A 12,626-nucleotide genomic window follows, 5' to 3' on the forward strand; every position below is an offset into this window, starting at 1 on the left:
TTAGTTGACATGTAATATTTCTTTACAGGGCAATGTGATGCTACGTTTTTAAAGCACTGTGTACCAGGTATTAAATATGCTTTATATATATTATATTACGCTAAATATTGGAGATACAAATGGTGGTTAGTGAGGGCCTTCATTTCTTCATACTAGGATAACTGTTTCTTAAATTGTCCCATACATGTAATGCCTTCCAGTTTGTACTGGTGATGGCGGAAGGAAGCTGGTTGTATTGTCTTCTGTTCACTGAGAAAATGGGAGCTTTCAACCTGAACTCCTTCAACTTTCCGTTCTCTCACCCACTTACCAAACTTACTTATATCTGTACTTAATTCTTTAACTTGTTGCAAATGAAGGCATTGTGACCTTCCTTTCAGGCTAACCAGTCCACCTGTGCTCTTGATCCTGTTCTTTGACCCTGCTCTCTACACTTCACATCAATTATTTTCTGTTCTCTCTCCTTTCCTTTTACCTGTGAAGCTCCCTTTTACTATCCTCCTTCATGTCCTGTACCTGTAACTGAAATTCTTTTCAGTTTTCTAAAAAAAGGTTTATCCTGCGTAACTATGCTATCCAGTATGCTTGAAATGTTTGAGATAATTCTGTAGGTATGAAATACTGGATTTCAGGAACAGTGCAAAGGAAAGAATGTGAAATATCTCAATAATTTTTCAATATTGATTACATGTTGAAATGATAAATATTGTGGATTTATTGGGTAAAATAAAATGTTGCTGCAATTAATTTTCTTTTTAAGGCGGTACCAGGGATTAAACCTGAGCCCTTGGTATATGCAAAGCAGGAGCTCAACCACTGAGCTATACCTGCTCCCCTGCAATTACTTTAGCTAGTTTTTAAAATTTTTATTTTTTACCTTTTTTATGTGGCTACTAGAAATTTTCAGTTTACGTATTTATGCATGTGGCCTGCATTTATGGCGAATGTTATATTTCTGTTACTGCTGCTATACAACATTAAAAGTGAGCTGCTATATGCATCTCTGACAGACCTGGAACAAGCAGATAATGTCTGCTACTGAGGTTTCCACTACAGATGCAAGAAGAAAAAGGTCCTTGTGCTTTCTGTTTCTGTCTGGTTGTGGCAGCCAAGATTGAATGGGGGAATACAGAAAATTTCTAAAAACATGAGGAAGAGGAAATAATCTTTGCTACAATTTAGAAGTAAACTTGTATACAGCAAAAATAAATAATAAAAGAGTGTTTTTTTTTTAAGTTGAGTTTATTAGGGAAATATGAGTGACAAAGACACTCCAGGTGACTGAAAGAAAACCCTGAAAATGCTGCTTCAAACCAAGGGGGGCCTAGCCTTGACCTTCTCAAAAGGACAAGAAACTGGCAGGTTACCAACAACATTCTCTGGCAGCCAGTTTGCCAAGGCATCAGTATCTCAGCTAGGATTGTCTCCCACTCCCCACCAAAGGTGGTGAGGAGACAAAGACTGTTTATAGGAACAATAAAAAAGAATGGAGAGCTGTAAAGTCTGAGAAAGAGGTGAGGAGGACGGACAGTCCCAGGCTTTTGGCTCTGAGTGCCTAAAATAATTTGACAAATAGTTCTATAAAATATATAATGTTAGTTCCAGTAGTTCCTCTGGACTTTTTCCTATATGCCACGTTACACCTGGAGATGTACAAAGTAAAGCCCAAAGGGTACATTTTTGAAAAAAGAAAAACAAGAATAAGCCCTGTTTCTCTGTAAGGAGAGAGGAAGTTGCTGAAGCTGCTATGGCCTTTCCCCACTTGGGCCTGTGTTCTGTAGAGCAACTTCCCAGCAGCAGCATGACATAGCTCTAGGTGGGGGTCTCACCTTTTGTCACCCTGGCTTCAGTGTACTCTAATCTCTGTTCAAGGGCAGTCAGTTTCTCGTTTAGTGTTGCAAGTCTTGAACAAGACATATCAGTTCCAAGGTACAGAACAGGCCTATTGTTAGGTGTTGTCACTGCATTATAATCGATGTGTCCTCAGGTTCAGGTGGTCCCCCAGTTTGAACAAGTTGAGAAAGTTCGCCATTTTGTTGATGCTGCTGGTGATGACCTCAGTGTGCTCCTGGTTTGCCCCATCCTGGTCAATCTCCGTCTGTACCGTATCCTCCTGGCCCGCCTACAGGCCCCCAGTGCACTCTCGCTGCTGAAATACCATGAGCATTGTGGTACGTCTACGCGCTCTTAAATCCTCGGCTGCGTTTTCGCTCTTTCATTCTCCAAATGCAACGCTGGCAAGTTAGTGCTTCTATATAGCACATTGTTTTAAGTCTAGATATATCATCCACTAGACTAGACCATATATCTTAGGGCATGGGTCTTTACTCATCTTTATACCTCTTCTACCCAAGACAGCACCTGCCCATTGTAGACTTACCAGATGTTGGTTGAATAAATGAATGAATATCAGAATTATTTCAGCATCAGTTTGGAAGCACTTGCTAGGAGGAGAAGAAAAGGGAAACACAAGCCTGCATGGTATTTATTTTGGTTAAGTAAGTTTTAGTCTTGGGAATTAATGCTTAGGAATGTAGATTTTTGATTATTTGTTTCTTTATCTCTGTGTTCTGGCCTACTTCTTAGATACCCAGTTTTCCATTAGAGGAATCCCAGGTATTACCAGTGACACTAAGGTAGGGCCTTGTCAGAGATACTGCAAAGAGCCTTATGATTCCCATTACTGTCATTACTAAATTTTTCTTAGAGTTGTGCTGTCCAGTATGGTAGCCACGTATGTGGGACTTGAAATGTGATTGATCTGAATTGAGATGTGCTGAAAGTGTAAATACATACCAGTTTGAAGGCATAGCTTGAAAAAAAGGATGTACAATAGCTCTTCAATTTTAAGTAACTTATTTTATATTTCATTTGGACAGTGGCACTGTTTTAGAATGTGGTAACAGTTTATAACTTCTGGCATTGGCAGACTCAAGAAAGTTTCCAATTCTAAGGACTTTCTGATCTTGCCCAGACTTTTTCTGTGAGTATCCTTGTTTTCCAAGTGTCCACATGGTATGCAAGAGATTGGAAGCTGCCAGATATGCTAATTTAGTGTGTAGAGGATCTGGTCCTCTGGGAAGAATTTTTTATGTCAACATTGGGTGCTGTTGGGTTCAAGACAGCATGTAGCTATATTATTTATTCTTCTGTTTGTTTCTGATGGTGTCTAAGTGCTGATAATTCAAAACAAGATAACATTCATGATTTGCCTAGGTTTTTTTGGGTTAGTTTGCTGGTTTTTTTGGCCTAAAATGCTCATTTTCTTCTAGCCATCCAGATATCAAAACTAAATTCTTCTTAAGATTTGAATTCAGAGACTCAGTAGAAGATTTATATTCTCAGATATTCTTTATTTTGGCGGTTTCTGGAGTTTATTATAAAATTCAGTGTAAAAAAATTATTGATTAGATATTTATATGTGAAACATTAGGAGACTTATTTTTAAACTGGTGTTTTGGGTTAGAAATAGGTATTTGTATTCATTTAATTTTTTGTATGTTGCTATAAAGGATTCTGTAAACTTTCCCCAGTGTGGTGAATGAGACATGCATTAATCTCTGTTACTTAAGACTTAGAAGTGGCCATGAGGAACTGAGTCTTGGGTATGCTTTGAGAGAAAGCTAGAATACTGAATTCTTTATGCTGACTGGCTCATTTAAAATGGTCTTTATAAGGTTTTTTTCTTTCTTTCCTTTTTCTGTACCTGGTATTGACAAATTCTTTCCAGTTTTTACAACATATGTTTATCCAAGTTAACATTGTTAGCCTTGTAGATAATTGTAGTTGTTTCTCTTTAAAACTATCAGATCATCCAAAATTTAGATCAGATATTGAAATAATTAAGGGTATTAATTAATTAAGACCATATTTAAATTAGAGGTGGAGTATTGTCAGGAAAGGAAGAAAAATGGGGTAACCAATATTTACAAATATCATCATCCATTAGGTTATTCCCCTGCATTTTGCAAAATTTATGACCAAGAACAGATGTGTGTGCATATAGCTAATTCTTATCATGTGAAGTCAGTATACCTGGCAGAGGTTATTTTTATTCTTTTTTAAAACCTTTATTAAGAAAATTTTTAAGCACATACAAAAGCAGAAAGAATAGTTAATGAGCCCCCGTTTACTTTCACCAAACTTTAACAGTATCAACTCATGGTCACACTTGTATTACCTATTTCCTCTACCCACTATCCTCTCCCCTTTGGGTTATTTTGAAGCAAATCCCAGATATCATATAATTTCACCCATAATTATATTTATCTCCAGAAGATAAGAACTCTTTTTTTTTTTAAGTGCATAACCATAATTCCTGGTATAGCTCTTCTTTCATATATGTTCTTCCTCCTTTCCTTCCTCCCATTCTTAAACTCTAAGCAGTAAAGTTCTTTTACAGTTGGCTACTCTTTCTCTTTGGTTACATCTGTGAGGAGAAATCATATAGAGGGCCTATGAACAAAAAAAAAAATGCTTTGCTTATAATGTAAAAGAATGAAAGAATAAGTGCAGTGTTTGGAGGGTAAATCATATTTTCCTTTTTGTTGCTAAGAAATAATATACCTGAAACTGTTTCTTTTCTTTTTTTGCTGCCCCCACTTATACTAAGCCACCCATATCTCTTGCCTTGATTATTACAAATGCTTCCCAATTCATTTCACTGTTTCTGATCTCCTCTCCCTGCAGTCTGTTCTCAACACGGCAGCCAGTGTGATCTTATTACAACACAAGTAGATTATGTAATCCCTCTGTTCAGAACCTTCTAAGGCCTTGCCCTCTTGCTCATAGCAAGAGTGAAAGCCGCTGTTTGAGCTTTTGTGATCCCTCTACACTTCCCATCCACTTCTGTTTTCCCACTACTCTTCACTCTGCTTTATCACACTGACCTTCTTGCAATTCATCAAAAGTATCAGGCCTGCTTCAATCTCAGGACTATTGCCCTGGCTGTTACCTTTACCTGGAATGTTCTCCCAAATATCTGTTGGATCCCTCACTCCCTTTAAGTCTTAATTCAAAGGTTAATAGTGAGGCCTTTTCTAGCCATTCTATATAAAATTGTAATCTTTCCCACTACTTCCCTACCCCCTTTCCTGCTTAATACTTAACACTTATCACTGTCTAACATACTGTGGCAGTTTGATATTTATGAATTTCAAAAAGAGATACTGATTTTGTTTGGAAACTGGTCTGTTCCTCTGGTCCTGCTACCCTTTGATTATATTAGATTCAGCTGCGATGTCTTTGATTAAATGTTAAGATTAGGGCTTTGATTTGACCACATCATTAGGGCAACTCAGAGTTTAAGTCCCCACCCACTTGGGCACTCAATCAAGAACACAGAAGTAGATACACAAAGAAGTACCCAGAGGAAGAGAGACAGTCTCATAGACATGGCAGAGGCCCAGTAAGAGAGCCTAGCCATTTGCCTGATAGTTTGCAGCTGAAGAGACCAGAGCCCTGAGCAGCTGAGCTCGAAGGGAAAGAAACAAGCCCTCCAGCCTATAGCTGAGATTGGAAGAAGCTGAGCCCACGGAGGCTTAAGAGGAAAGAGAAAGGCTGAACCCTTGCAGATGTTGCCCACCATCTTACTTCAACACATGGCAACAGAGTTCGGGGAGGAACTAACCTTGAGTTGAACTCTTTAGGGCCTTGTAACTGTAAAGTTTCACCCCAAATAAATACCCATAAATGCCAGCAGATTTCTGGTACTTTGCATCAGTATCCCTTTCAACTGACTTGTACACACATCCTAATTTGCTTATTCGTCACATTCCTCATGAGGGGGGAATTTTTGTCTATTTTACTTTGTTTCTCTACCTAATAAAGGCTATTTCTCAAACTTGAGGCCATTTTTAAGTACCACCAATTCTTTTTTTAATATTTATTTATTCACTCAAACATTGTACACTGGCACATTGTTGTGTTTTGGAACTATGAAGCGAAGTAGCTTCTGCCCCAGGTAGCTTTCTAGGTGACTCTGTTTTCTTACCACTGCATTCACTGTTTTATTTTTTTAATTAAAGAAATAGAAAGTTCAGAGTTCTTTGTACTCCTTACCCAAAATGAATAATTCTTTACATTTTGCCGTAGATGTTTATTCCCCTTCTCATTAGCCCAAAAACTAACATTCTTATAATTTTGTTGTGTGGCTGATCATGTTTTTAAAATTACTAAATAAATGTGTATCCATAGCTAATATTCTAAGGTGTTTTTTTAATGAGTTTTTAAAAATTTATATAGGTGGTATTATATTGTAGTTAATGTTCTGCAATTTGCTTCATTTATTCTACTTTGTTTTCTTATGATACTTATATTCTCCTTATTTACCTGTTTGTATTAAATGAGTGTTCTACAATTTATATATCTTCTTCCTTAATGGATAATTGAGTTGTTACCAGTTAATTCCTATTGCAATAAATGTTTCATTGGCCATTATTATTAATGTTTATTTGAAGTGGAATACTTAGAAGTGGAATTGTTGGATCTTGGAGTGTGCACATAATCACTGTTACTAGATATTGCCTAATTATTTTCGAAAACATGAGTGTTCCCCTTTCTCTACACCTTCCTACTGTCAGACATGAAAATTTTTATCTGTTTGATGGGTGTGAAATAGTATCTCATTTTGTTCTAATTTACATTTTCCTGATTGCTCATTAGATTCAGGTGTATCTCCTTCAGTCCTCTGAATAAATTGCCTGTTTTCCTATTGGTAGTTTGTCTTTTCCTTACTAATTCCTTCTTTGGTCTGGATGCTAATTCTTTGTTTTTTATATATATGTGGTAAATACCTTCTTGCATTATGTCCCTAGTATTTAACCTTGTTCAGGCTATTTTTTCCATACAGAAATTTTAATATAGTTAAAGGCAAATTTATTAGGCAAATTATTTGTGCTTTTTGTAACTTATTTAGGAATTTCTTTTCTCTTTTAGGGTCATCAAGATAGTTCTTGAGTGATTTTTTCAAATTGTTTTTAAACTCTAGTTTTTCAGCATTTAGGTCTTTAATATACTTGGAATTGATTTTTGTATATGTAGGCAAGCTGTTATCTCTGACATGGAAAATTATTTGCCCCAATGCTGTTTATTAAAATAGTTACCTTTTCTATATTCATCTTTGTTCTCTGCCATATATCAGCATTCTTTTTCTCTTCTTTTTTAATGTAAGTATAGAGGGCTGTAAATTTTCCTGTTGGCACTGCCTTTACTGTACCAATAGGTTTATTTGTCTAAAGATATTTACTGATTTATCTTGCTATTTCTTCTTTGGCCCTCTGATTGTTTAAGTGTGTTGTTTAATCTGTATGTATTAGTGTAGTTTCCCTTTTTCTGTCCATTATTTCCAGTTTCATTCCATCATGATCAGAGAATGTGATTTGCATAATTTCAGTCTTTTTAAATTTATTGAGACCTGTCTTGTGATCCAACATATGGTCTATCCTGGAGAAGGATCCATGGGTGCTTGAAAAGAATGTATATCCTGCTGTTTGGTGTGTAATGCTCTATAAATGTCTGCTAGGTCTAGTTCATTTATCATATTATTCAAGCTCTCAGTTTCGTTATTTTTCCTCTGTCCAGATCTTCTACCCAGTGCTGCGAGTGGTATATTGAAGTCTCCAACTATTATCATAGAGACATCTATTTTTCCCTTCAGTTTTGCCAGTGTGTGATTCATGTATCTAGAGACACCCAGGTTAGGTGCATAAGTATTTACTATATACGTAAGTATTTATTAACTATATTTATTATATAGTTAGTTCTTTGTAAATTGCCCCTTTTATTAATATATAATGATCTTCATCTCTTAAAACAGTTTTGCATTTAAAATCTATTTTGTGTGATATTCGTATCGCTACTCCAGATATTTTTTTATTACTGTTTGTGTGGGATATCTTTTTCTAACCTTTCACTTCTGACCTGGTATGTCTTTACATCTGAGGTGAGTCTTCTTGCAGACAGCATGTAGATGGGTCATATTTTTTAATCCATTCTGTCAGTCTGAATTGGGAAATTCAGTCCATTAACCTTCAGTGTTATTACTGTAAAAAAGGCATTGCTTTCTTCGTCCATTTTATCTTTTGGCTCTCAATGATCATATCTTACTTTTGTCTTTTTACCCTTTAAATTATGCTTACTAATCTTCATTTGTACATTCTTCTCAAAGTCTCTTACCCTTGTATTTTCCTTTCAGGCTGTGGTGCACCTTTAGTATTTCTCATAAATCTGATCTTTTGGTAATTTAGTCTCTCAGTTTTTGTTTGTGAAGACTTTAAACTCACCTTCATTTTTGAAGGACATTTTTGCTGGATGTTTTAGTTTGCCAAAGGGTTGCCAATGCAAAGTACCAGAAACGGGTTCTTTTACAAAGGGGCTTTGCTTAGGGTAAAAGCTTACAATTCTGAGGTTGTGAATTGTCCAAGTCAAGGCACCATCAGAAGTGCTTTCTCACCAAAATCAGCTACTGTTGATTCTATTGTCCAGCCATGTGGTGAATAAAGATAGCTGCCCTTCTCTGTCAAGGTCTATACCTTCCCCCTCTAAAACCTGTTGTCTCTCGAAGCTCAGCTGTGAGTAACCAGCATAGGCTTGTCTTTTTCTGGGCCTGCTTTAACAGTCTTGCCTACTTCGCTTTCTTTCTTCCCAGGTTCAGCTGTAAGCTAGCAAGCATATTGCTCATCTCGCCCTTGTCCTCTGCCCCTTGAGTCTCTCTCTCACAGGGCAGGATCAAAGTGTCACACAGGATAAAGAATTCTTGGCTGGCAGTTTTTCTCTTTCAGTACCTTAAATACATTATACCACTTTGTTCTTGCCTCCATGGTTTCTGATGACAGATTGGCACTTGGTCTTGTTGAGGTTCATTTGTATGTAATGCATTGCTGCTTTCAGAATCCTCTCTTTATCTCTGTTATTTGATATTCTGAATGGTTGGTGTCTTGTAGTAAGTCTATTCAAACTTAATTCTGTTGGGGTGTGTTGTCCTTTTGAATATTGATATTTGTGTTTTATAAGGTTTGGGAAGTTTTTGGTCATGATTTCCTCAAATATTCTTTCCCTTTTCCATTCTCTTCTCCTTCCGGGACACGGATAATGCGTATGCTTGTGTATTTCTCATTGTCGTTCAATTCCCTGAGACCTTGTTCAGTTTTTTTCATTTTTAATTTTCTGTTCTGTCCTTTGATGTTCAGAGGCTTGGTCCTCTAAGTCACTAATTCTGTGTTCCATCATTTCAGATCTACTGTTACATGCCTGTAGTGTATTTTTTTCTTTAAAATATTTTTATTATAGAAGTTGTTAACTTAAAAAACAATCATGCACATTTGTAGAATCCCATACAACCACCCCTTCACCAGCACAATACACTGTGGTGGAACACTTTTTACAGACTGTAAGATAATATCAGCTTATCATCACTAACTCTAATCCCCAGCATACATTTGGCATATTTTTTCCATATTCCCCTATTATTATTAACACGGTGTATCTTTGGCATTGATGCAAGAATATTGCAGTATTGCTGTTCACGATAGTCTATAGGTTGCATTAATTTTATTTTTCCTATGCTTTTCTACATTCCCACTGCCCTGCAATAGTGAGGTACATCTGTTCTAGTTCACAGAAGGACATTCTTGCATTTCTGCTGTCAACTACAATTCTTATCCACCTCTGGGTTCACTGTATTCAGTCCCTAGATTATTCTCTAACTTTCTTTCACACTCTCTCTTATCATCCAGCTGCTACCTACTATAATGTGTTATCATCAACTCTATCCATTTCCACACTTTTACAGTCAAGTTAATTAAAACTTATACATACATTGAGCACCAGTAGTCCTTCTCAGCCCTCCTCTTATCTCCTAGTAACCTATACTCTAGGTTTTAACTCCATGGGTTTATTCTTTGTATTTAGTTCATATTAGTGAGACCATGCAATATTTGTCCTTTTGTGTCTGGCTTACTTCACTTAGCCTAATGTCTTCAAGATTCATCCATTTTATCATATATGTCCCAATTTCAGTTTTTCTTACTGCAGCATAGTATTCCATTGTGTGTGTAGCAGTTTGATATAGTTATGAATTCCAAAAATTGATACTGGATTATGTTTATAATCTGGTCTATTACTGGGCATGATTGAGTTATGATTAGGGCTTTGATTGGGCCACGTCATTAGTCATGGCATAGGACTGAGTTGGATCTTTTTTTTTTTTTTTTAAAGATTTATTTATTTATTTCTCTCCCCTTCCCACCCCAGTTGTCTGTTCTCTGTGTCTATTTGCTGCGTCGTTGTCTTTGTCCGCTTCTGTTGTTGTCAGCAGCACAGTGATCTGTGTTTCTTTTTGTTGCGTCATCTTGTGTCAGCTGTCCGTGTGGGCGGTGCCATTCTTAGGCAAGCTGCACTTTCTTTCTCACTAGGCGGCTCTCCTTAGGGGAGGCACTCCTTGCGCATGGGGCTCCCCTACGCAGCGGACACCCCTGCGTGGCAGGGCACTCCTTGCGCGCATCAGCACTGCGCGTGGGCCAGCTCCACACGGGTCAAGGAGGCCCGGGGTTGGAACTGCGGACCTCCCATGTGGTAGATGGATGCCCTAGCCACTGGGCCAAGTCTGCTTCCCAGAGTTGGAGCTTTTGATATGAGGGTTTTTGATGTTGGAATTTGATGCTGAAGCTTTAAGCTGGAGCCCCAGGAAGTAAGCTCACAGAGGAAAGAGAAGCCAGCCCCAGAAGAGAGGAACCCTGAGCCCAAGAAAAAGCAAACCCTTGGAAGGAAGGAACTTTGAGCCCAGAGAAAAGCAAGACCTTGGAAGGGAGGAACCCAGGAAACCTGAACCCTTGCAGCCATTGGCAGCCATCTTGCTCCAACACATGAAAATAGGCCTTGGTGAGGGAAGTAACTTATGCCTTATGGCCTGGTATCTGTAAGCTCCTATCCCAAATAAATACCCTTTATAAAAACCAACCAATTTCTGGTATTTTGCATCAGCACCCCTTTGACTGACTAATACAGTATGTATATACCACATTTTGTTTATCCATTCATTGGTTGATGAAAACTTGTGTCGTTTCTGTCTTGGAAATTGTGAATAATGCCACTGTGAACATCGTTTTGCAGATGTTTGTTCATGTCAGAGTTTTCAGTTCTTCTGGATATATTCCTCATAGAGGAACTGCTGGATCATATGGTAGTTGTATATTTAGCTTCCTGAGGAACCAACAAACTTCCATAGAGATCACATCGTTTTACAGTCCCACCAACAGTGAAAGAGTATTCTGTTTTTCCACATTCTCTCCACACTTATTGTTTTCTGGTTTTTTTTTAATGGCCATTCTTTGTGGTATGAGATAACTCATTGTCATTTTCATTTTCATTTCTCTAAGAACTAGTGATATGTAACTTTTTTTCATGTGCTTTTTAGACATTTCTATTACTTGCTCTTTATTGAGCTATGTGATCTTTTTATACAAGATGGAAATCAAACCCTTATCAGCTATGTGGTTTCCAAATATTTTCTCCTGTTGAGTAGTCTGCCTTTTCACCTTCTTGACAAAGTCCTTGGTACCACAGAAGTGATTAAGTTTGAGGAGGTTCCATTTATACATTTTCCTTTTATTGCTCGTGCTTTCACTGTGAGGTTTAAGAAAGCACCACCAACCACTAGGTGTTGAAGAATTTTCTTCTAGGAATTTTATGGTTCTTTTATATTTAGGTTTTTGATCCATTTTGAGTTTTTTTTTTTGTTTTGTTTTGTTTTGTTTTTTAGGGTCTGGAGGCTGGGATTGAGTCCAGGACCTCATATGTTGGGAGCCACTTTGGCTCCCCCGAGTTGATTTTTTAGGGGTTTTATTGTTGTTGCTGTTTTGCTTGTTGTTTTTTGTTTTATTTTTTTGGAGGAGGCACGAGGAACTGAACCTGGGACCTCCCATGTGGGAAGCAGGCACTTAATTGCTTGAGCCACATCTGCTCCCCAATTTTGAGTTGATTTTTGTGTAATGTGTGAGATAGGGATCCTCCTCAGATTGCACATTACTTATGTATAGAAATATCAGTGATGTTTGCATATTGATCTTATATTCTGACACTACTGAAACTGTTTATTAGCTCTAGCAGCTTTGTTGTAGATTTTTCAGAATTTTCTAGGTATGGAATCATATCATCTGTGAATAGCTAACATTTTACTTCTTTCCAATTTGGATGCCTTTCATTTCTTTTTCTTGTCTCATTACTCTAGCACTTCTAGCCCTGAATTGAATGGGGTGACAGTGGGCATCCTTGTCTTTTTCCTAATCTCAGTGGAAAAGCATTCAGCCTTTCCCCATTGAGTACAATGTTTGTTGGTTTTTCATATATGGACTTTATCATATTTAAAAGTTTGCTTCAGTTCCTATTTTTTCTAGTCTTTTTATCAAGAAAGGATGCTGTATTTTGTCCAGTACCTTTCCTGCAACAATCAATAGGATCATCTGATTTTTCTTATTTGATTTATTAATGTAGTGTATTATGCTAATTGTTTTTCTTGTGTTGAACCACTTTTGCATGCCTTGTATAAAACCCACTTGATTGTGCTGAAATAATTCTCTTAATGTGTTGTTGGATTCAAATAGCAAGTATTTTATTGAGGATTTTTGCTT

General features: G+C 37.2%; 1 protein-coding gene and 1 pseudogene across 3 annotated transcripts in view; both read left to right on the plus strand.

The window, feature by feature from the left end:
- ATP11B (ATPase phospholipid transporting 11B (putative)) overlaps window positions 1–12,626 on the plus strand; it is a 174,483-nt gene that overhangs the window by 3,154 nt on the left and 158,703 nt on the right. The gene's annotated exons all lie outside the window — the stretch shown is intronic.
- Window positions 996–1,134, plus strand: LOC111760287 (small nucleolar RNA SNORA31; annotated as a pseudogene).

This window comes from Dasypus novemcinctus, chromosome 4 (genome assembly GCF_030445035.2).
Source record: "Dasypus novemcinctus isolate mDasNov1 chromosome 4, mDasNov1.1.hap2, whole genome shotgun sequence".
In the NCBI taxonomy this organism is placed as follows: Eukaryota; Metazoa; Chordata; class Mammalia; order Cingulata; family Dasypodidae; genus Dasypus; species Dasypus novemcinctus.